The sequence below is a fragment of the Zingiber officinale genome, chromosome 8B, assembly GCF_018446385.1.
Source record: "Zingiber officinale cultivar Zhangliang chromosome 8B, Zo_v1.1, whole genome shotgun sequence".
NCBI lineage: Eukaryota > Viridiplantae > Streptophyta > Magnoliopsida > Zingiberales > Zingiberaceae > Zingiber > Zingiber officinale.
The window spans coordinates 5,410,321-5,433,564 of NC_056001.1; positions in this window are offsets into that span (position 1 = coordinate 5,410,321).

Sequence of the window (23,244 nt, forward strand, 5' to 3'; positions counted from 1 at the left end):
AAATTCTCTAGTGTACTTACGTCGAATTCCTTAGAGATATAGTATGCATCTACTAAGGATGACCATTCCGGAGTTCTCGAGAAGGCATTGAGCGCGTACCGGATTGAATCTCAGGTCGTTACTGATTCTCTGAGATTGTTGAGTTGAGTTATGAGTTCTTTGATCCGTGCTTGGAGTTGCGCTACCTTTTCTCCATTATTCATCCGCAGGTTTGTTAGCTGGGTTCGGAGGATGTCTCACTTTGCTAACTTTGCTTCCAAAGTACCTTCGTAGAGTTCCAAGAATTTCTACCAGAGCTCTTTGGAGGATTCATAGATGTCTATTCGATTGACCTCCTAGGGCGGAAGGACGCTTAGGAGATGAAATTCTGCTTTACCATTCGCCACAAAGTCGGCTTGTTCTTTCTTCATTCATAAACACTCTTCCTTTCCAACTCTATGTTGGTCCTTAGGGGCTACAAAATCATATTTCATAATTAACAGAATTTTAAAGTCTATTTTAAAAAATATCTCCATCCGACATTTCCATTGCGCAAAGTTTCCCTCGAACTTTGGTGGATGAATGCTTGCACCAGCCATCGTTTCATTGCTTTAGTCGACGGTTAGTCCTTCTAAGGCGTCCTGGCTCTGATACCACTTATTAGAACTAGTGCGACTAACAAGAGGGGGGTGAATTGGCTGTTAAAAACAAAAAATGAACCTTTCTCGATCTTCCAACTTAGATTGGTAGAACACTCTACAAAAGGGAAATTAAAAAACTAATAAATTAAAGATACTAATGAGTTACTTGGTTCTAACCTAGGTGGTTGTTAATCCAAGACAGAAAAGAGCACTGCAAAGATCTCCTTCATGTAGGCGGAGAAGCCCATTACACTCGTTGAACGCTCAGAAATGTTCTAGGAAATTAATATGGAGTTGTTGTTAATTTTCTAGCTCTAGGGGTCTTTTTATAGCCCATGAAAAATTCTATCCGAGGTTGGAAGGCGCCTCCAACAAGCTGGAAGGTGCCTCCAGCGAGGCAAGAGAGGAGAAAACTTTATCCTCTCTAACGACCACTTTTTGCCCAGTCTAAGGCGCCTTCAAATGATTGAAGGCACCTTCAATAGTTTGTAGGCGCCTTCCACCAGAAAGGCGCGAAGGCACCTCTAGTAGTGTTGGAGGTGCTTCCAGCAGCTTCATTTTGCTCTTCCGCTGCTCCGTTCACTTGGGTGATTTCATCCATCCGGAATTGAGCTCACCCGGACCCATCTTCCGATTTTCTCTTTGAGTAGGCTTCCTCCCTGACTTCTAATCTCTCGAATGTCATTCACGTCCTTCTCGTCCACTGGTATACTCTTCCTCAGCACCTCGTCCCTTGGATGCACCGAGCCCGTTGGCTCCCTTCCCGTGTCATCCTTCTCGCTAGCTGCGTCTTCTGCTCAACTTCTTGTGTTCCTAAGCTCCTGGACACTTAGACACAAGGATCAAATACATATGATCTAACTTAACTTGGTTGATCACATCAAAACTACCATGGGGTTCTAACATTAGGACCCAAATCAGACAAGTGCTACTTTGTAGGATATCCTACGGAAACAAAGGGATATTACTTTTATAATCCCACACAAAACAAAGTGTTTGTTGCTAGAACTGGTGTCTTTCTAGAAAGGGAATTTATTTTTAGAAAAACTAGTGGGAGTAAAGTCAATCTTGAAGAAATTTAAGATACACAAACTAGCACTGACACCTTGATGGAAATTGAACAGGTACCACAAGATATTGTAGATCATGATTTTGTTACACCACAAGAAGTTGTGGAGCAACAACTTGTTCAAGTAGCACAAGATCTATGCAGATCTGATAGGACTCATCGTCAACCTGAGAGATATTCTTTTCTCTTGTCCAACCATGATGATGTAGAGCTTATTGGTCTCAATGATGCTACATCTTATCAGGAAGTTGTATAGGGCCCAAATTCTAAGGAATTCATGTATACTAACCAAGTATGGACATTGGTTGATTCTCCTAAAGGGATCAACCCCATTGAGTGTAAGTGGGTCTTCAAGCTGAAGACTGACATGGATGGTCTTTATCATACCTATAAAAGGTGATTGGTAGCTAAAGGATTCAAGCAAATTCATCGTATAGACTATGATGAAACCTTTTCACTAGTTGCGATACTTAAGTCCATTAGAATTCTAGTTGCTATTGCAGCTTACTATGATTATGAGATCTGGCAGATGGATGTCAAAACTATATTTCTTAATAGAAATCTACTCGAGGTTGTGTACATGACACAACCTGAGGGTTTTGTCGATCCAGAGCTTGCTGGAAAGGTATGTAAGTTGCAATGATCCATATATGGATTAAAGCAAACTTCTAGAAGCTAGAATCTTTAATTTGATGATGCAATCAATGAATTTAGTTTCATCAAGAATGAAGATGAACCTTGTGTCTACAAGAGGGTTAGTGGGAGCACGGTCATCTTTCTCATATTGTATGCAGATGATATACTTCTCATTGGAAATGATATTCCTACTCTTCAGTCAGTGAATACTTGGCTTGGAAATTGTTTTTCAATAAAAGACATAGGTGAAGCAGCCTACATTTTAAGCATCGAGATCTATAGAAATAGATCTAAGAGATTTCTTGGTCTAAGTTAGATTACATATATTGACAAGGTGCTTAATTATTTTACCATGCAGAATTCCAAGAAGGTATTTCTACCGATGTCACATGGTGTGAGTCTTTCGAAGACTCAATGCCCCTCTTCTAAGGAAGAAAGAGACCACATGGATTAGATTCCTTATGCATCTAGTATAGGGTCTATCACGTACGTCATGCTTTGTACTCGCCCAACTGTCTCATATGCGTTAAGCATGACAAGGTAGTAGTGAGCACTAAACATTGGTAGGCATATGACTACAAATGATCAAGATAGTAGTGAGTACCAAACTTTGGTAGACATATGAAAAAGACGTAATTACGATTAAACTACGCATGTATCACATACAATCATGGCATATAATGGCATACATCAACATATATGCTAAATAAAATGTGACATAGTTATGGCCCTATTATCTATGATCTTCTCAAGCCAATAAGAAGAGTGAAAGGTGAACCTAGGTCAAAGCATCATCTCTAAGTACTTCCTTAATGGTTGTGTGTTGTTGTCCTTCTTCCTTTTTCACCATCGTCTAGTAGACTAATTCTCTCTAATTTGTATATTACAAAATCTAAAGAAACCTCGAGTTACATTCGAGGATAGTTTAAAGTTACAACAAGAGTGATAAAAGACGAAGGCACGACATGCAAGCCGTATTATGAATTACAACATCACACACACACATCCAATCACATTGGAGTAGAGGGCCATAACCATGCACCATGTCATATATATTCACAATATCCTTATGACATAAAATCTACTATGATTTCAACAAAGAATTATGAGCTGCAACGCCACAGCGGTCCAGCTAGGCGTGCAAATCATTGTACCCAGATCTTGCTATTTCGCATACTCATTGTATGAGTTGCTGTCATACCCGAGACCTTGCTACCCACAAAACCTTTGGCCGAAATCTTACTATTCATAACAGTGTCTAGGTCGAGACCTTTGGCCAAAAATCTAACTCATAATCATGCAAATCATAGTAAATATCTCATGCAGTTTCTATATCACATATAAAAATCTAACTACAACTTAGCATATGTGTTTTATTGCTTCGCATGGATCATCTGGAGAGGATCTAGTTATTTTTCCACTGTGCTTTCTACGTGTTTAGCGCTCTCGATCCTTACAGTGGTATCAGCAAAAATCACCTGTAACTGTAGGACCGTTAGATTCGATAGAGGGGGGGGGGTGAATATCGATTCGAAACCTTAGAGTATAAACGCAACGGAAAAGTAAAATAGACACAGATGTTTTTTACTTCGTTCGGAGCCTGTGACGATTCCTACTCGAAGGCCCGTGGTCCTTGACCACTTTCGTTGGGCAATCACTAACAAGTCGAAATATGATTACATAATAAGTACAGGAAATGCTAGTGAAAATAAAGCAATACCGACAAGGAAATTAAATAAAAGCCGAAGGAGCACTTTGTCGGAGCGTTGTTGGCGTCGCACTGAACGTCGAGCAGCAAGACCAGCAGTAGAAGAGTTCTCAGATGAATTGATTCTGAAGCTCCTGTCTGGGGCTTCTTTTATATGCTGTTCCGGGGGCCTGGATCCCTTCCGGGCGCCTGGAATGTGACGTAGCTGCCCAAACCGAGATGCTCCACGTGGCGATGCGCAATCAGGATAAAGTTTGCCTCCCGAGCGCCCGGATCCCTTCCGGGCGCCCGGACCTCCGGGCGCCTGGATTCCTTCCGGGCGCCCGGACCCTGTTTTCTCGCAAAAATCCGTCCTGCACGACACACATTAGTCTGGAGGCAAATATATATCCTGTAAAACAGATTGTTAGCACAATTAAAGTTTAACAAAGTAATAGTAAAGAGTATGACTTAGATTCCGTCTTTCCGAGACCGGAATCTAGTCACGATCTCGACTTAGACATCCGAAATGGATCTAAGCCAGATCGACGCCTAATGTTCCCTTCCCAGGAACGCGTCCTCGCAGTCACTCCCCTCCAGTGACTTACCTCACTTACCTGCCAGACGTCTGGTCAGCCCGTCGACCCGTCTGGACTTCTCGCCAAGCGTCCGGTCAGCCCGTCGACCCGCTTGGACTTCTCGCCAGCTATCCGGTCAGCCCGTCGACCTAGCTGGACTACTCGCCAAACGTCCGGTCAGCCCGTCGACCCGCTTGGACTTCTCGCCAGCTATCCGGTCAGCCCGTCGACCTAGCTGGACTTCGTGCCAGACATCCGGTCAGCCCGTCGACCTGTCTGGACTTCTCCTGCACACTCGATCAAAGTGTCAGACAACAACAAAACTAACTTAACCTATTTGTCATTCATCAAAACCTGGATTAAATCGTTAGTGCTAACCGCACCAACAGTAACAAGGTGTACTATAAAGTCAATCACTGGGTATGCAATAAGTTATGCAGAGGGATGTGAGTGATGTAGATGAGATATGTCCCTTCCATATGACAGAAACAATATATGTGGACCCCTTGATTAGTAGGATACAAGAATGCATGTCTATGCTCAAATGAGTCAATATGAGATATTGAGTTTATTTGTATGAGAATGTCTACTTAGAGATTACAAAACATAAATATTGATAAAAGAATGACACAGTATATACCTCATTGATTAATCTAGATATCAAGGATAGATGGACTGAGTCATACAAGATAATAGACACGGAAAGGTTAAGTCGGATCTCGACATTCTCAACACTTGGGTAGCAATGATGCCTTGCTAGGTGTCACTCATTGTTTATGTATCTAAAATGATTTTAGATACATTGCCAATATATGAGAGTCTATTGGGTCACACAAAAAGAGCATGTTAGTTTGACTAAAATACTAAAGATCTTAAGAATAATGGGTTACTCCAAAGTGTTGGTGTCATCTTTGTAATGATTGACACTAGTGCTAGTGGGAGATTATTAGTATTAGCCCTAAAAGTCAATTATAAGATGATTAGGCTTATTAGTTAATGAGTCCAATCCGAGTTAGACTCATTGGGTTGGATAGAGTCTAATCCGTGTTAGACTCATTGAGTTAGACTCAATTGAATCCATTCATTCATGGAAAGACAATGATGGTTAATTAGATTAATCATGCATTAAGGAAGATGAAAAGATAATGATAGTTAATTAGATTAATCATGCATTAAGGAAGATGAAAAAATAATGATGGTTAATTGGATTAATCATGCATTAATAAGAGGAAGCCTAAAAGGCAAAAACCCTTGGTATTCATGGGATGAATATAAAAGGAATTTTGTCAATGTATTTTAGAGATGAAACTTGTCATCTTCTTCTTCCTCTTCTCTTCTTGATCTTGGCCGAACCACTCTTGCTTGCTAGCACAAGAAGGTTGTTCTTCTCTGAAGTCGTGTTCGTCTGACGAACGGAACGTGTTCGTGTGAATGCCGTAGAGGCGCGAACACTTGATCGCGCTGAGATCAGCATCTAAAGAAAAGTTGCTATCGGGATTGCGAAGGGCATAAAACAAAGGTATAAATCTCATCAAACTTAGTATATGTATTTTTCTCCTTTGCATGGATCTTCTGGAGATGATCTAGTTTATTTTTCCGCTGCGCTTTCTACGTGTTTAGCACGCTAGATCCTTACACTCGCAAAGGATGAATCCAACTCGAGTGGGACTGGCAGCCAGGACCTCTGAGCGACACGACACATCCTCTACATGCTAACCTGAAAATAGAGAAAAAAATAAGGGATAGTGAGTACAACAACTCAGTGGGTATAAGAAGATAGTGCATAATACTAATATAAGAAAATTAAAAGATACAGTCTCTAGTAAATACTTACTAACCAATGTAAGTGTCCTAATATAATCACCTGCTAACCAAAAGCATAACCAATACATAAGACTATGCTAACCTACTCAATCAAGTATAACCAACAAATCGGGAGTATATACCGCACATCCAAACCTGCACGAACAAATACATGCCTAACATATAGCAAGCATATAACAAACACTGACTGCGAGAGAAACACTCTACTATGGATGGTCCCGTGGGTAGTCAGGGTAAACAACTAGTCACTATCTGTAGGAAAATGCTCTACCACGGATGGTCTCATTGGCAAACATGATGTGGTAGCTATCTAGCTCCCCTATCATTGACTGCAGGAGAACACTTTACCGCGGATGGTCCCATGGGTAGTCAGAGTATGTAACTAGTTACTGTCTGCGAGAGAACGCTCTAACACGGATGGTCCCGTGGGTAGATAAGGTATATACCAACAGTCATTAATGACTCTCGAAACCACGAATGGGAGACAATGGTCGTTAGGACAAAACAACGTAATGACAAGCAGAAAATGTATAATCACATCCAATATAACACTCTATAGCCACACCTTGGTATAACCTCACTACTGTATAGGCATGAACCTAAATAACAATAAGGGTGCATTTGGTTCAAGTTATGATATATAACCTTGATTAATGATTACTAGGTAATCACATAACCAATGTTATGGGGATAAAACATAACCAAATGTTGTTTGATTCAATCTAGGTAATGGAACAAAAATTTGTTTGTTTGAAGGTTTTAATGAATAACTTACCTTAATATTTTACTGTATTACCCTCCATTACAAAATCAACTATACATAATAATAATAATAATAATAATAATAATAATAATAATAATAATAATAATAAAAATATTTTAAAAAAAAACTCTACATTTTTTCTTTTTTATGTTTTTTTTACCTTTTTCACGTTTTTCTTTATTTTTATGTGTGTTTTCACTTTTTTTTCTTTTTTTTACATTTTTTTATTTTTAAAATTTTTTTTTTATTATTTTTTATTTGTTTAATTCTTATATTTTTTAAAGTTTTTTATTTTTTTATTTTTAAATTTTTTATACGTTTTTCTATTTTTTTTTTATTTTTTAAATGTTTTTCTATTTTTTTACATTTTTTTATTTTTTACATTTTTAAATTTTTTTATGTTTATTTATTTATTTATTTATTTTATGTTTTTTATTTCTTATTTTTTACATTATTTTATTTTTTTACGTTTTTCTCTTTTTTTTTACATTTTTTTTCCACATTTTTCTAATTTTTAAAAAGTTTTCCCTGTTTTTAAATGTTTTTTTATTATTTTTAAAATTTTTTCTATATTTTTCTCTTATCGGAGGGTTTTTTTGGTAAAAAAAAATCATTAACTCCGGAATCAAGAAAAACCTTAGTTTTCTGAGGTTTTTTGATTTCGGGTTGCATGCCTATTTTGCTGACATGTCGGGCATGGAACATTACTCGGGAATCATCGATTACCTAAACCAAACAAAATTTTTATTGATAACCTTGGATGGATAACCAAGGTTATCAAGGATAACCCCCAACCAAACGCACCTAAGGGTCTAGTAGGATATTCGATATCCTACCCTATGGTATGAAATAATAAACAAAGGTTTAGCAAGATACTCGATATCTTATACTACGATATGATCATCCTAATGATAAGCACAACTTAAATCATCTACCAAGGGCCTAGTAGGATATCCAACATCCTACACTATGGTATCATAATATCATACATATATAACAAAATCAAGCAAGAAGAACAATGAGACTACATAGATATAAAATGAATCATCTCTATGGTCAAGCAACATAAGCATCAAACTCAAGAGATAATATGAATAGAGTCAAGGTAAATAGTAATTATTGTATAATCAATAAATGACAATAAATAATTTTACACTAAGATCAAAGAAACTAAAGAGGTCAAAGGAGAAATACCCACCTTAACTAAAGAATCATCATAATCATATTCAAGTAAGAGAGATTTGCTTCAATCTCGAATCCCTAATCCATCGGCAATACCTTCTTTAGTGGTGGTTCACAGTGTTGGTGCAATTTGCACTAATGATCTAACTCAAGTTTTGATGAATGACAAGGGGTTTAAAGTTAGAGTGTTTTGTGATTCAATTACTTTACCAAATGTGCAGGAGTTGACTGGTCTGAAGGACCTGACACCAGGATAAAATTTAGCTAGGTTTGCGGGACCCGATAGCTGGTGGGAAGTCCAGATAGGTCTGCGGGGCTCAATATCTGACGGGAAGTCCAATTGGATCCGTGGGCCTGACAACCGACCGAAATCCAATTGGGTCTGTGGACCTGAAAACTGGTGGGAAGACATGGTGGGTCAAAGGTAAGTCAAGCGACTGCAAGTGGTAAGTGAAGGTAAGCAACTGGAGGAGAGATCCAATGAGGATGTGTTCCCCGTTGAGGGAACTGTAGGCATCGATCTAACTTAGATCCATTTGGGAAACCTAAGCTGAGACCTTGACTAGATTCTGGTCCCAAGGAGATAGGATCTAATTACAACTCTTATTTTATTATATTGTGCTAACTCTATTTTGTAGGATAAATATATTTTCTATTGTCTGGACGAACCCTTTTTGTAGGGAAGAAATTATTGAAGAAAAGGGGAGTCCAGGGGCCCGGAGGTGGTCAGGGCGCCCAGACCACCTCGGCCGGGAGGGTGTCATAGGCACTCAGGCAGTTCGGGCGCCCAGAGTCAGTCTAGGCGCCCGAACCCAAAAACTCATCTAGAAGCTGAGATGGAGTGTGTCGACTGGCCGAGCCACGTCGACTGGTGTAGTCTAGGCGCCCGAGGGGTTCTAAGCGTCCGGAATGGACCTATATAAAGGCCTTCGACCAGGAGCTTCACAACAACACCTACTAAGACTTTCATATTCAAATGCTACTCTGAAAAGGCTCCGACAACACCGAAAGGCTACTCCGAAGCTCAAGGAACAAGAGACTTCATTTTCCTTTTTGTTTGTCGGTAACTTTGTCATTTTTTAGTTCCTGTACTCAACTCTGGTAATACTTTTTGTGAAAAGATAGTGATTGTCTAACGAAAGCACTCGACGAGTGCGAGTCTTAGAGTAGAAGTCGTCGAAGGTTCCGAACTAAGTAAAACTTGACTTTGTTAGCATTGTCTTTTATTCTTTCGCTGCATATTTGTTTTTAGTCATAATTTTTTACGAACACTATTCACCCCCCCTCCTTCTAGCGTCTTTCCGTTCCTTCAAGTGGTATCAGAGCGGGTACCACTCTGAATTGGTGCAACCACCAATCAGGCAAGAGGGTGACTTTTAAGTTTTTTTTTTCATTTCTCTTCGATTTTTGAGCTTTTTCAATATAATCTGAGCTGGTACAATTACCTCATTAGATAAATTTTTCCGTTGCAAACTACTCTGAATTGGTGCAACACCAATCAAGTCTTAATATCTTTATTTTCTCCCACACTGCTAATCCAAGACCTAGTCTTGGGACTTCTTCCTCTTTGTGTGCAAGGTTTCTTAAATGACCCAAAACGAGGGCTACAACACTGTTCGTCCTCCCCTCTTCAACGGTGATGATTTTTCATACTGGAAAAAGTAGATGGAGGTGTACCTGAAGATCGGGATCAATGGTTCACAATTCGACGAGGATATCGGGCACTGATGGACGAAGCAACAAAAGTACTGATTGAACCAGAAAGAAGGAATCTGAAAGATAAGAAAAAAACCTAGATCAATTTCAAGGCAATGAATACCATCCAGTGTGGACTTACCAAGGAAGAACTGAATCGCGTTGGTCCATTCAAAAATGCTAAGGAGCTCTAGGACAAACTGATTGAACTACACGAAGGCACAAGAGATGCAAAGGTAACGAAGCGTGACTTGTTGTTAAATAATCTTTTTAACATTAAAATGTAGGATGGAGAAACAACTACTCAGTTGCATGCAAGAATCAAGGACATTCTCAATAAGCTCCATCTAAACGGTCACCAACTGGAGAACAAAGATGTAATCAGGTATGCTTTAAATTCTTTTCCTCGAAATGCACTATGAGAATCCATAGTAGATGCCTATAAAATTTCGAGGAACTTAAATAAATTAAAATTAGATGAGTTATTTTGTGAACTTGAACTCCATGAACAGACTAACTCAAAGTAGGTCGAGAAAGGTATTGCACTTTTTACAGGTCCCTCAAAATAAGCCAAATACAAGAACAAACCAAAGTCAGAATTTGAATTTGACTCAGAAGACGAAGAAGAATAACTCGTGAACATGGTTAGAAAAATGTTCACGAGAAGAAAGAACAATTTATCGAAGAAGGATCTATAAAAGGTAATCAAATCAAATGATGTGAGGCGAAGATCACATGCTATAGATGTAACAAGAAAGGACACTACAAGCAAGAGTGCCCATAAACAAAAGACAAACACAAAACAACTAGAAGGAAGAAAGCACTCAAGGCGACATGGGACAAATCATCTTCAGAAGATTCGGGCGACGAAGATTAGAAGCATCACAACTAACTCACACTAATAACAACTGGATCGAAACCAGAAAGCAAGTCGGAATAAGATGACGAATCCTAGTACGAATCAAGCCACGAGTCAACACTCATTTCCGGAGGTTCAAACAAGGTATCTTCTATTTTAACCTCTAAATTCTTTAAAATAATTGCATGCTTGAATAAAAAGTTAATTAATTATGAATAATAAACTGAAATGCTCCTTGAGGAAAATCAACACCTCAAGGAACAAATTTAAAGTACAAAATCCAAATCAAATTATAAAACTTGAGGAGGAAAACACAATATTAAAAAGTGAAATTAATAAACTCAAAGGATTATTATAAGCCTTCACCACTAGATCAAAAAACTTAAACCTAATCCTTAAAATCGAAAGAGCTATGTACAATAAATCCAGACTTGGATAACAGTCCAGCTCAATAAATAAAACATTTATCTCTCTAGTAAGTCAAAACAAGAAACAAACTAAAGTCTGGGTTCCGAAAACATACTTAATTACGCAAGTAGGACTCAATCAATTTTATGTACCTAAAAATAAAATTCATTATCCAAAACCAAATCAAATAGAAAAAATAAATTAAAATCAAATAACTACAAAGCTAATTTAAATTACCATCAAGTTTATTATAACTATAAAAATCATTGACATAAACCTAAAAGGTTCAATAATTCAGGGGGTGCTCCAAATTAGTTGGCACCTCTAAAATAATAGTTACCCAGTTGGGTCATTTGGACTAGATTAAAAAGGGTCAAAAGTTTAACTTGAAAAATAATATTGGAAAAGTTTTGGATGATAATAGGTTAGGGAAACTATGTCTATGTATGTCTAGGAAGATATGACTTCGATCTGATGTATTTGGCTTAGTGAAACTAACTGAAGCTACCCCTTACCAATCCTAATTGGTTAGACCACTGTTTTGTTATTAAGTTCAGTAGATAGGACTCTTTAGAAAATTTTGAAGGCGTGGTTATTCTAATGATGTCCAGGTGACTCACCATACCTTAGTACTTTATCTAAAGAACACCTATTTGTTAAACCCAAAACTAAACTTGAATCTAACACAAGTTAAACCAAATCCTGAAATTCAACATAACTCGTCTCATAAAATCATAGGATCCCTTTTGTATGAAAATTTAGACTAGTGAGATGAATAAGGTTAAATTAAATTAAGCTATGATTAATTCTAATTAATCAATCTGAAATTCAATGATCATACTAATTTTTTTAAAACTAAAGATCTTAGATTAAAGGGGAAGATGCTTATTTGGTTAATTTTCAAATTCTAGGAAAAAAATTTTACTTTTTCTAAAAATTTCCCTTTTCTCTTAGTGTTGCAAAAATTATTTTGGTCTTAGGCTAGATCAAACACATAGAAAGCATATTCCTATAGATCTAAGAATCGAGCATCTCACAAACACATTAGATCTACCTTGATTGTATATTCAAAAACATATAATGGCGTGAGATGCGTAAGCTTCTTGCCTGGACTTCAGATGCTTATATCAGTGCATCAACATGACTGGACGAAAAATACAACAGTACATTAATCAAGTTAAGCAGTCTTTTTTCAGTAAGTTCTAACTGGACATTAATACTTAACTTAGCTAACCAAGTGAACACTACTATCTTCTGGTAGTCAGTTAGTAACTAAAAGTTAAGTATTTAAGGACTAATTTTAGATGAGTACTTTTAAACTAAGTTTTTTTTATATGTTAAATTGTTCTTAATTAAATATTATGTAGTCAAGACTTAATTAATCTTCACCATAAATTAATTTTTAATTAACTTAATTATAAAAGTTAACTAATTAAATTAATAATCAACTTAATTAATCTTCACCATAAAGTAATTCTTAATTTAATTTAATTTTTAATTAACTTAATTATAAATTTTAACTAATTAAATTACTAAGCAACTTAATTAATCTTCACCCTAAATCAATTCATAATTTAAATTATTTTTTAAATTTAACTAATTAAATTACTTAACAACTTAATTAATCTTTACCATAAATTAATTCTTAATTTTTAATTAACTTAATTATAAAAAAAATTACTAATTAAATTACTAAACAACTTAATTAATCTTTACCATAAATTAATTCTTAACTTAGGTTTAATTTAATTTTTTTAATCTCTTAACTAAAATTAAATTCTTAATTTAAAGTTAAATTTTAATTTTTAACTTAAACTTACATTAAAAAAAAATGCTATGCAAACCAAGGGCCCAAAACCTGGGGTGGGGCCCCTGGTATAAGGGTTCGAGCGCCCCGCTTAGCCGCCGAGTTCAGGTGCCCGAACGCACAGTCCGGGTGCTCAGACCGGCCTATAGAAGGGGGTCAGTGGGCGTCCCCTTTCTTTGCCCCTCTCCCTTTTCTCTTTTGCAAAGGCTCCTCACCAGGCTTTACGACAAAAGCAAAAAAAGAAAAAAAAAATCGATTCTCAAGTCGTCATTGCAGATCAACCAAGGTCATCAATTCTATTATAAATATTCATGATGCGTCAGTAATATTTTAATTTTAAATTTTATTTGGTTTGTTTTGTTTTTTTTAGCATTTTTTTTAGGATATTTTTGTTAATTAGGAAACGATCTCATCCTCGTGTTGGCCCCTCAACTGCTAGTACGAACCCTAAGTTTCCCACTGATGAACTTAGGATTCGATTTTCCTCTACTATCTATGTGCCTTTACTGTCTAGATAGGTATTTTTTTCATGCGTTCATGCATTCCCGCTATCGAGATTATTAATTATTATAACTTGCAACGTTTAGTTTATTGTTCTAGTTCAGTCAACATAGATCTGTATGCTGAATTGTATAACAACTTAGTTAGAGTTGATGATCTTACCTACATCACTAGGGTCGCGGGTACGGATGTTAAATTATCCCCTACTATCATTCGGGACTTTTTAGGATTACAACCATCTGCATGTCCGTTCCAGTGTTACCCCCTTCGAGATCCACCATTTGTCGATCCCTACTCGGGGGGGGGGGGGGGGGGCCAACTTATACCGACGGTGATCCTATTTTGATCAATAACCCTTAGAGTCCAGGACTATGACCTTTATAGGGTCTTAGTTACATGCATTTTGCCTCTGACCACTCGCGACATAGCGATGATGTGTCCTTTTCATACATAGATATTAATTTGCACATATTTCATACCATCATCTACTCATCAGGTATTACCACTAGTCGGTGATTTTATATGCCCTATTGCCACATTTTGACCGCATACATAGCCTCATTGGGTATTGATGTCACCACGGGTGATGTCAGAGCCCTAAATGAGTTTGATATAGTAAGTGCTAGGAACTTCTCCTTAGCTGGTGTACATATAGATAATGAGGGTGTCCTATCCTGGAGGAGAGAGGCCAAGCACCAGCCTAACCCAGCCGCTCAGCCTCCACCTGATCCGGTAGCCCAGCCCCAGCCTGATCTTGCGGCCCAGGATCAGCCTAATCTAGCTCCAGGAGAGGAGGTAGAGATAGATGAGTACATTGCTGATATTTTTGGGATGTCCACACCTCCAGTCCCTCGTACATTAGACGACAGAGTTACCAGACTTGAGGGATCCATGACGAGTCTTTGACAGGAGGTCTCCGGCCTTCGACAGGATGTCTCCAGTCTTTGAGAGGTGGAGCGGTTTGCTTTTTTACATATTGTCTCAATATTATTTTTTTCTAACTTTAACCCAGGTTGTCATTGCATCAAAAAGGGAGATAGTATTGGTGTAATTTGCACTAATAATCTAACTCACGTTTTGATGAATGACAAGGAGTTTAAAGTTAAGAGTATTTTGTAATTTAATTGCTTTGCCAAGTGTACAGGAGTTGACTGATCTAAAGGAATCGATACTAGGCTGAAATTTAAATAGGTTCGTAGGACCCAATATCTGGCGGGAAGTCGGTCCACAGGACCTGACAATCGGTCGAATTCCAGTTGGGTCTGCAGACCTGACAACTGGCAAGAATATCTGTGGATCAAAGGCAAGTCAAGCGACTGTAAGTTGTAAGTGAAGGTAAGCAACTAGAGGAGAGATTCAGTGAGGACTCATTCCCCGTTGAGGGAAATGTAGGCGTCGGTCCAGCTTAGGTCCATTTGGAAAACCTAAGCTGAGATCTTGACTAGACCCTGGTCTCGGGGAGACAAGATCTAATTACTACTCTTACTTTATTGTGTTGTGCTAACTATATTTTGTAGGGTAAATATATTTTCTATTGCCCGGACTAACCCTTTTTACAGGGAAGAAACTGTTGAAGAGAAGGGGAGTATGGGCGCTCGAAAGGTATATGGGTGCCCGAAGCTAGTCTGGGGCCTCAAACCACATCACCTGAGCGGGTGCCATAGGCACCCGGGCAGTCCAGGCGCCTGAAGTTGGTCCAAGCGCCCGGACCCGAAAACTCATTCAGAAGCTGAGGTGGATCATACTGACTGGCCGAGCCATGTCGACTGGTGTGGTCCAGGAGCCCGGAATGGGCCTATGTAAAGGCCTTTGACCAAGAGCTTAACAACAACACCTACTACAACTTTCATATTCAAGTGCTGCTCTGAAAAGGTTCTAACGACACCGAAAGGCTACTCTGAAGCTCGAGAAATAAGAGACTTCGTTTCCCTTTCTATTTGTCGATAAATTTGTCATTTTTCAATTCTTGTACTCAACTCTTGTAATACTTTTTGCGAATTGATAGTGATTGCTCAACAAAAGCACTCGACAAGTGCGAACCTTGGAGTAGGAGTCATCGAAGGCTCCGAACCAAGTAAAACTTGGCTTTGTTAACATTATCTTTTATTCTTCCACTGCATACCTATTTTTAGTCGCAATTTTTGATGAATGCTATTCAACCCCCCCCCCCCCCCCCCTCTAGGTTTTTTTGATCCTTCAAACAATGGCTAGGTGGTGGTCAGCAGTCAGAGCTCAGGCATGCTACTGGTTGAGGAAGCTGAAGGTGGCAGTGTTGCCGACCTCACGAAGATGTGGCACTTGGTGGCACTGAGGTTTTGGTGATTATGACGTACGATGGAGGAGAATGAGACACCAGTGTCGGCTTTTCCCAAGCTGAGTGCCTTCCCAGTCGAATGCACGATGCGACAACAATGAGCATCCAGTGTTTTGGCTCGGGTAGCGAAGGAACAGCATGAACAACGACTCTTGCACCGGGTCTGCAGAGCGCATGCATGGCTGACGGCGTCGATGGGTGCCCGGGACAAAGGGAAAAGGCATGGATGTCGTCATCTTGCGTGGACAGAGGCGACACCATAGGTTGGGGCACGCATCGGAGGACGTGTTGTCGAGCATGGCAGCTAACTCACTATCAAGCATGGAGGCGGATGCACTGTTGAGTGCGTCGATGGAGAGAGAAGGAGGGGAGCTAGGGTGGCAGCGGGACACAGCGCCCGCAGAGTGACGCACTGTCGCGCATTCACCGAGAAGCGGCAGAGATGAAATAACGATAAATAAACTTAGGGTTTGATAAACCTAGGTTTTAATTTAAAATCATTAAAATAATTTTAGAAAATTAAACATTTCCTCGTTTAAATAGGATACTTAAATTAGACTTTCCTTTGATCCAGTTTATACCTATAAACCATAAAAGAATTTCTTTAAAATCCAAAAAAAATTTAAGTAATTTTGTACATTCATATAAACCTATTTTCTAATTAATTATCCACTAAAATATATTTATTTCATTAAAATAATTTAATTATGTTAAATTTTAATTATTTTAATTCCTTATCTATATTTTTGATATATTACACCCATGCCTAATATGAATTTGATAGTATCCACTTTTCAAATCCAATTTAGTATACACAATAGATCCACTAATCTGGTCAAGTAAATTATTTAATCAAGGAATGAGAAAACTATACCTAATAGTGATTTTATTGATGGAATGATGGTTCTGCTGTCCACACACACAAGCCACAAGTTATCCTTCATTGGTATTAAAAGGGTAAGTATAACACATTGACTCATGCTTGTTGGTGCAGGTCGCATTAATAATATATTTTTGATGTATGACAAATAAGTTAAAGTTAGATGCGTTGTTTGTCTAACCTTTCTACCAAGTGTGCAAGAGTTGACTGATTTGAAAGCCTGACATTAGGCTGAAATCCAACTAGGTCCGCGGAACCCGATAGCTAGTGGAAAGTCTAGATAGGTCCGTGGGGCCCAATATTTGGCGAGAAGTCCGGTTGTCCGTGGGGCGTAACAACTGGTCGAAGTCTAGTTAGATCTGTGAACCTGACAACTAGCGGGAAGATAGGGTGGGTCAAAGACAAGTTAAGCAACTACAAGTGGTAAGTGAAGGTAAGCAACTAAAGGAAAGAACCATTGAGGACGTGCTCCCCATTAAGGAAACTGTAGGCGTCGATCCAGCTTAGGTCCATTTAGGAAACCTAAGCTGAGTCCTTGACTAGATCCTGGTCTTGGAGAAACGGGATTTAATTACTACTAATATTTTATTATATTATGCTAACTCTATTTTATAGGGTAAATATATTTTCTGTTGTCGGACTAACCCTTTTATGCAGGGAAGAAGTTGCTGAAGAAAAGGGGACTCCGGGTGCCTAGAAGGGGCCAGATGCCCCGACCAGCTCGCCCTGGAGGTTGCGACGGGGCGGAATGGGCCTATATAAAGGCCTTCGACCAGGAGCTTCAACACAACAACTACTATAAGTTTCTCTCTTGCGTACTGCTCCAAAAAGGCTCCGACAACACCGAAAGGCTGCTACAAATTTCGCATAATGAGAGATTGAATTTTGTTTCCTTTCTATTTGTCGATAAATTTTTCCAGTTCTAGTACTAACTCTTGTAACAATTTTTATGAACTGATAGTGGATTGCCCAACGAAAGCACTCCACGAGTGCGGGCCTTGGAGTACGAGTCGTCAAAGCTCCGAACCAAATAAAACTTGGTTTGTTAACATTGTTTTCTTTTCTTCCGCTACGTACTTAAATTCACTCTCAATTTTCAATGATCATTATTCCCCCCCCCCCCCCCCCCCCCCCCTCTAGCGTCTTTCCGATCCTACAAATGGTATCATAGCAAGTACCGCTCTGAATTGGTGAAACCACTAAGCAAGCAAGGGGGTGATTTTTTTTTCTTTCTTTTATATTTCAGTTTTTGAGATTTTTTGATATAATCCAAATTGGTACAATTACCTCTTTGGATAAATTTTTTTTCATTGCAAACTACTCTGAATTGGTGCAACACCAATTCAGTCTTAATATCTTTATTTTTCTCCCACACTGCTAATCCAAGACCTAGTCTTGGGATTTCTTTTCTTTTTCCTCTTTTGTGTGCAAGGTTCATGGCCCAAAACGAGGGATGCAATACTGTATGTCCTGTTTTCAACGGTGACGACTTCTCACACTGAAAGAAGCGGATGAAGGTGTACCTAAAGACCGACTTTGACCAATGGTTTAGCGTCACCAAGGAATACAAGGCTCCAGTCGACCACAACACTGGAATTCCAATGGACCCAAAAAATTAGAATTCGGAGATGAAGAAAAAGGCTCAAATTGACTTCAAGGCCCTCAATACAATCCAGTGTGGGCTAACGAAGGAAGAACTAAATTGTGTCGACCCACACGAAAATGCGAAGGAGCTATGGAACAAACTCATAGAATTACACAAGGGAACTAATGACACAAAGGTAACAAAAAGGGGCCTATTTTTAAATTAACTCACTTTAAACAATTCATGCTTAATGCTTGCTTTATTGCATTTTTTCTAACTTTAACTCAAGTTATCATTACATCAAATAGGGGGGATTATTGGTGCAGGTTGCACTAATAATCTGATTTTGAGGTATGAAAAATAGGTTAAAGTTAGATGTGTTGTTTGTCTAACCTTTCTACCAAGTGTGTAGAAGTTGACTGGTCTGAAGGACCTGACATCAGGCAGAAATCTAGCTAGGTCCACGGGACCCGATAGCTGGTGAAAAGTCCAAATACGTCCACGGGACCCAATATCTGGCGGGAAGTTTGGTTGGGTCCGCAGGGCCTAACAATCGACCGAAATCCAGTTAGGTCTAAGGACTTGAAAATTGGCAAGAAGACCTAGTGGGTCAAAGGCAAGTCAAGCGACTGCAAGTGGTAAAAGAAGGTAGGCAACTAGAGGAGAGATCCAGTGAGGATGCGCTCCCTTGACTAGATCCTGGTCTTGGAGAGACAGGGTCTAATTACTACTACTATTTTATTATGTTGTGCTAATTCTGTTTTGCAAGGTAAATATATTTTCTATTGTCGGACTAACTCTTTTCTACAGAGAAGCTGCTGAAGAAGAGGGGACTCCGAGTGCCTAGACTCCGGGCCCTCGGACTAGCTCGCCTTGGAGGTCGCCGCGGGCACCCGAGCGGTCCGGGTGGCCGAAGTTGGTCCAAGCGCTCGGACACGAAAATTCATCCACAAGTTGAGGTGGAGTGGGCCGACTGGCCAAGTCACGTGGTCCAGACACCTAGAGGGGTTCCAGGCGTCCGGAATGGGCCTATATAAAGGCCTTCGACCAGGAGCTTCAACACAACAACTACTATAAGTTTCTCTCTTGCGTGCTACTCTAAAAAGGCTCTGACAACACCGAAAGGCTACTCCAAAGTTCGTGGAACGAGAGACTGAATTTTGTTTCCTTTCTATCTATCGATAACTTTTTCTATCTCTTGTACTTAACTCTTGTAACAATTTTTACGAACTGATAGTGGATTGCCCAACGAAAGTACTCGACGAGTGTGAGCTTGGAGTAGGATTCGTCGAAGGCTCTGAACCAAGTAAAACTTGGCTTGTTAGCATTGTTTTCTTTTCTTCCGCTACGTACTTCGATTCGCTCTCAATTTTTGACGATCGCTATTCACCCTCCCTCCTCTAGCATCTTTCCGATCCTACAATGCTCTCCCTTATGTGACCCTTAACCAGCAATTCTTCAACCTATCATCGCAACTCCTCATGCTTATGTGGGCTCATCCTGTAATGTTCTCTGTTCGATAGTGTCACTCTAGATTCCAAATCAATATGATGTTGAATATCACGCAAAGTTGACAACTCATTTGGTAGCTTTTCAGGAAAAAAGTTCACTAAATTCGTCAATGAGTGGAGTCACAGATTCTGGAATAGTGTTGGATTTCGACACTTCCTTTCCTATCAACACAACCCTTTTCTACTTCTACAAGCTCCTCGTCAAATTTAGCTCAAGACAATAAGGTTGCAGCTTCACCTATAGATTTTGGTTGTTCCATTGACTATCTACAATGTAGCAGCACAATTTTAATCCCCTCAAACACAAAATTGTAAGTGTTGCCATGGATCTACCTAACAACAAATGATAAGCATCCATTGCTACGATATCACACCAAATAGTATTCCTATATTTTGGACCAATAGAAAATGGAACAAGTGCCCTCTTAGCCCCCCCCCCCTCCTTCTTCTTAAGACACACCAGTTTATAGGGTCTAGGTTGACTCTCAATCTAGATATTCAGTTTCTGCATAGCTTTGACAAACACAATATTCTCACAACTTCTTGTATCGATCACAAAACAACATACCTTACCGAAGATGGTATAGGTTGACTAAAAAAATATTACTCCATAGTCAATCATCATCCGCTGCTACCTTCACTGTCAAATAGAAGCGTCGTACCAACAATGTCATCGTGACATCTCCTTCCACTAGTATCTATTTACGACTTCTTCATTAACTACTGGGTCTCCCGTGATCTCTAGTGTATAGGGTCTAGGGTGACTCTCAATCTGGATATGCAGTTTCTGCATAGCTTTGACAAACACAATATTCTCACGACTTCTTGCATCAATCACAAAGCAACATACCTTACCCAAGATGGTATAGGTTGACTGAAAAATATTACTCCATAGTTAATCATGTTGGTGCGGGTAGCACTAACGGTCTAACCTAGGTTTTGATGAATGACAAATAGGTTAAGTTAGTTTTGTTGTTGTCTGACACTTTGATCGAGTGTGCAGGAGAAGTCCAGACAGGTCGACGGGCTGACCGGATGTCTGGCACGAAGTCCAGCTAGGTCGACGGGCTGACCGGATAGCTGGCGAGAAGTCCAAGCGGGTCGACGGGCTGACCCGACGCTTGGCGAGAAGTCCAAGCGGGTCGACGGGCTGACCGGACGCGTGGCGAGAAGTCCAGACGGGTCGACGGGCTGACCGGACGTCTGGCAGGTAAGTGAGGTAAGTCACTGGAGGGGAGTGACTGCGAGGACGCGTTCCCGGGAAGGGAATATTAGGCGTCGATCCGGCTTAGATCCATTTCGGATATCTAAGTCGAGATCGTGACTAGATTCCGGTCTCGGAAAGACGGAATCTAAGTCATACTCTTTTTTGCTAATTCATACTCACTTTGCTTTTGCTAACAATCTGTGTTGCAGGGTAAATTTGCCTCCGGACTAACGTTTGTTTTGCAGGACGGATTCTGCGGGAAAACAGGGTCCGGGCGCCTGGGAGGCAAACTTCATCCAAACTCACGCGTCGCCACATGGAGCATCTCGGTTTGAGTAGCTACGTCACATTCCAGGCGCCCGGAGCAACATATAAAAGAAGCCCCAAGCAGGAGCTTCAGTATCAACAATCAATCTGAGAACTCTTCTACTGCTGGTCCTGCTGCTCTACGTGCTTGCGACGACAACAAAGCTTCGACAAAGTGCTCCTCCGGTTTTTAGTTAATTTCTTTTGTCGATATTACTTTGTTTCACTTGCATTTCCTGTATTCATTTTGTAAGTATATTCGAATTGCTAGTGATTGCCCGACGAAAGTGGTCAAGGACCACGGGCATTCGAGTAGGAGTCGTCACAGGCTCCGAACGAAGTAAAAAACAACAGTGTTCATTTACTTTTCCGCTGCGTAGTTTTACTCGACTTTTTCGAATCGATATTCACCCCCCCTCTATCGAACGATCACGGTCCTACAAGTGGTATCAGAGCAGGTACCGCTCTGATTTGGTGCAACCACCAATCAGACTGGGGGTGAATTTTTTATTTTCTTTTGTTTTCAGTTCGACGCTTAATTCTAAAACTAGTGAATCATCACTTTAATATTTTTCTTAATTAATCTAAATTGGTGCAACACGAATCTAGATTTTTACTATTTTTTTCCTCTTCCCGCACTACTAATCCAAGACCAAGTCTTGGGATTTTTTTTGTTTCTTCTCTTTCGTCTGTGCGCAGGACTAAAATGTCTCAGACAGAAGGATTCAGCACAGTTCGACCTCCACTCTTCAACGGGGACGATTTTCCGTACTGGAAAAAGTGGATGGAGGTTTACCTCAAAACAGACTTCGACCAGTGGATGAGCATTACGAGACCATACAAAATTCCAGTGGACAACTCCGAGAATCTACTGGATCCTGAAGACTGGACAGCAGACTTGAAGAAAAAGCATCAACAGAAAATAAAGCGATCAACACTCTATAGTGCGGATTGACAAGAGAAGAACTAAATAGAGTCGGTCCACACAAAAACGCTAAAGAGCTATGGGACAAGTTGATCGAACTGCACGAGGGAACGAGCGACGCCAAGGTAACAAAACGAGACCTGCTTTTAAATAAAATTTTTAATATAAAAATGCAGGAAGGTGAAACGGCGAATCAACTCCACGCAAGAATCAAGGACATCCTTAACGGGCTTCATGCGATAGGCCACCAGATGGAAAATAGAGACTTAATGAGGTACGCATTAAATGCTTTTCCACGTAATAGTTTGTGGGCATCAATCGTAGATGCCTACAAAATTTCTAAAAATCTTTCTGAATTAAAATTAGATGAGCTTTTCTGTGAATTAGAATTACATGAACAAACTAATGCTGGAGCCGAAAAAGGTATAGCTTTATTTGCAGGTTCCTCCAAAGAAAAGAAGAGCAAGCCTGAGTATGAAGAAAATCCCGACCAAGACTCCGAAGATGAAGAACACCTGGTGAACCTGGTAGAAAAAGGAGCTTCAGCACAAAGGACCTTCTGAAGATCAGTTCTCCCTCGGATCAAAAGAACGTGACTTGCTTGGTGAAACAAAAAGGGACATTACAAGAACGAATGCCCAAAACTGAAGTTCGATAAATCGAAGCCAACCAAAAGAAGGCCCTCAAAGCAACGTGGGACGACTCCTCGGACGAATCGGAGGAAGAAGAGCGAACATCGAGCCACCTCGCACTGATGGCCCGCGAAGACGAGTCGGAAGATGAAGACGGGTCTGAACCCGAAACAAGCCACGAGTCTGTACTCGTTTCCGAAGGCCCGAATGAGGTATACTTTAATTTAAACAAAAAAAATTTTAGAATTATTTCCT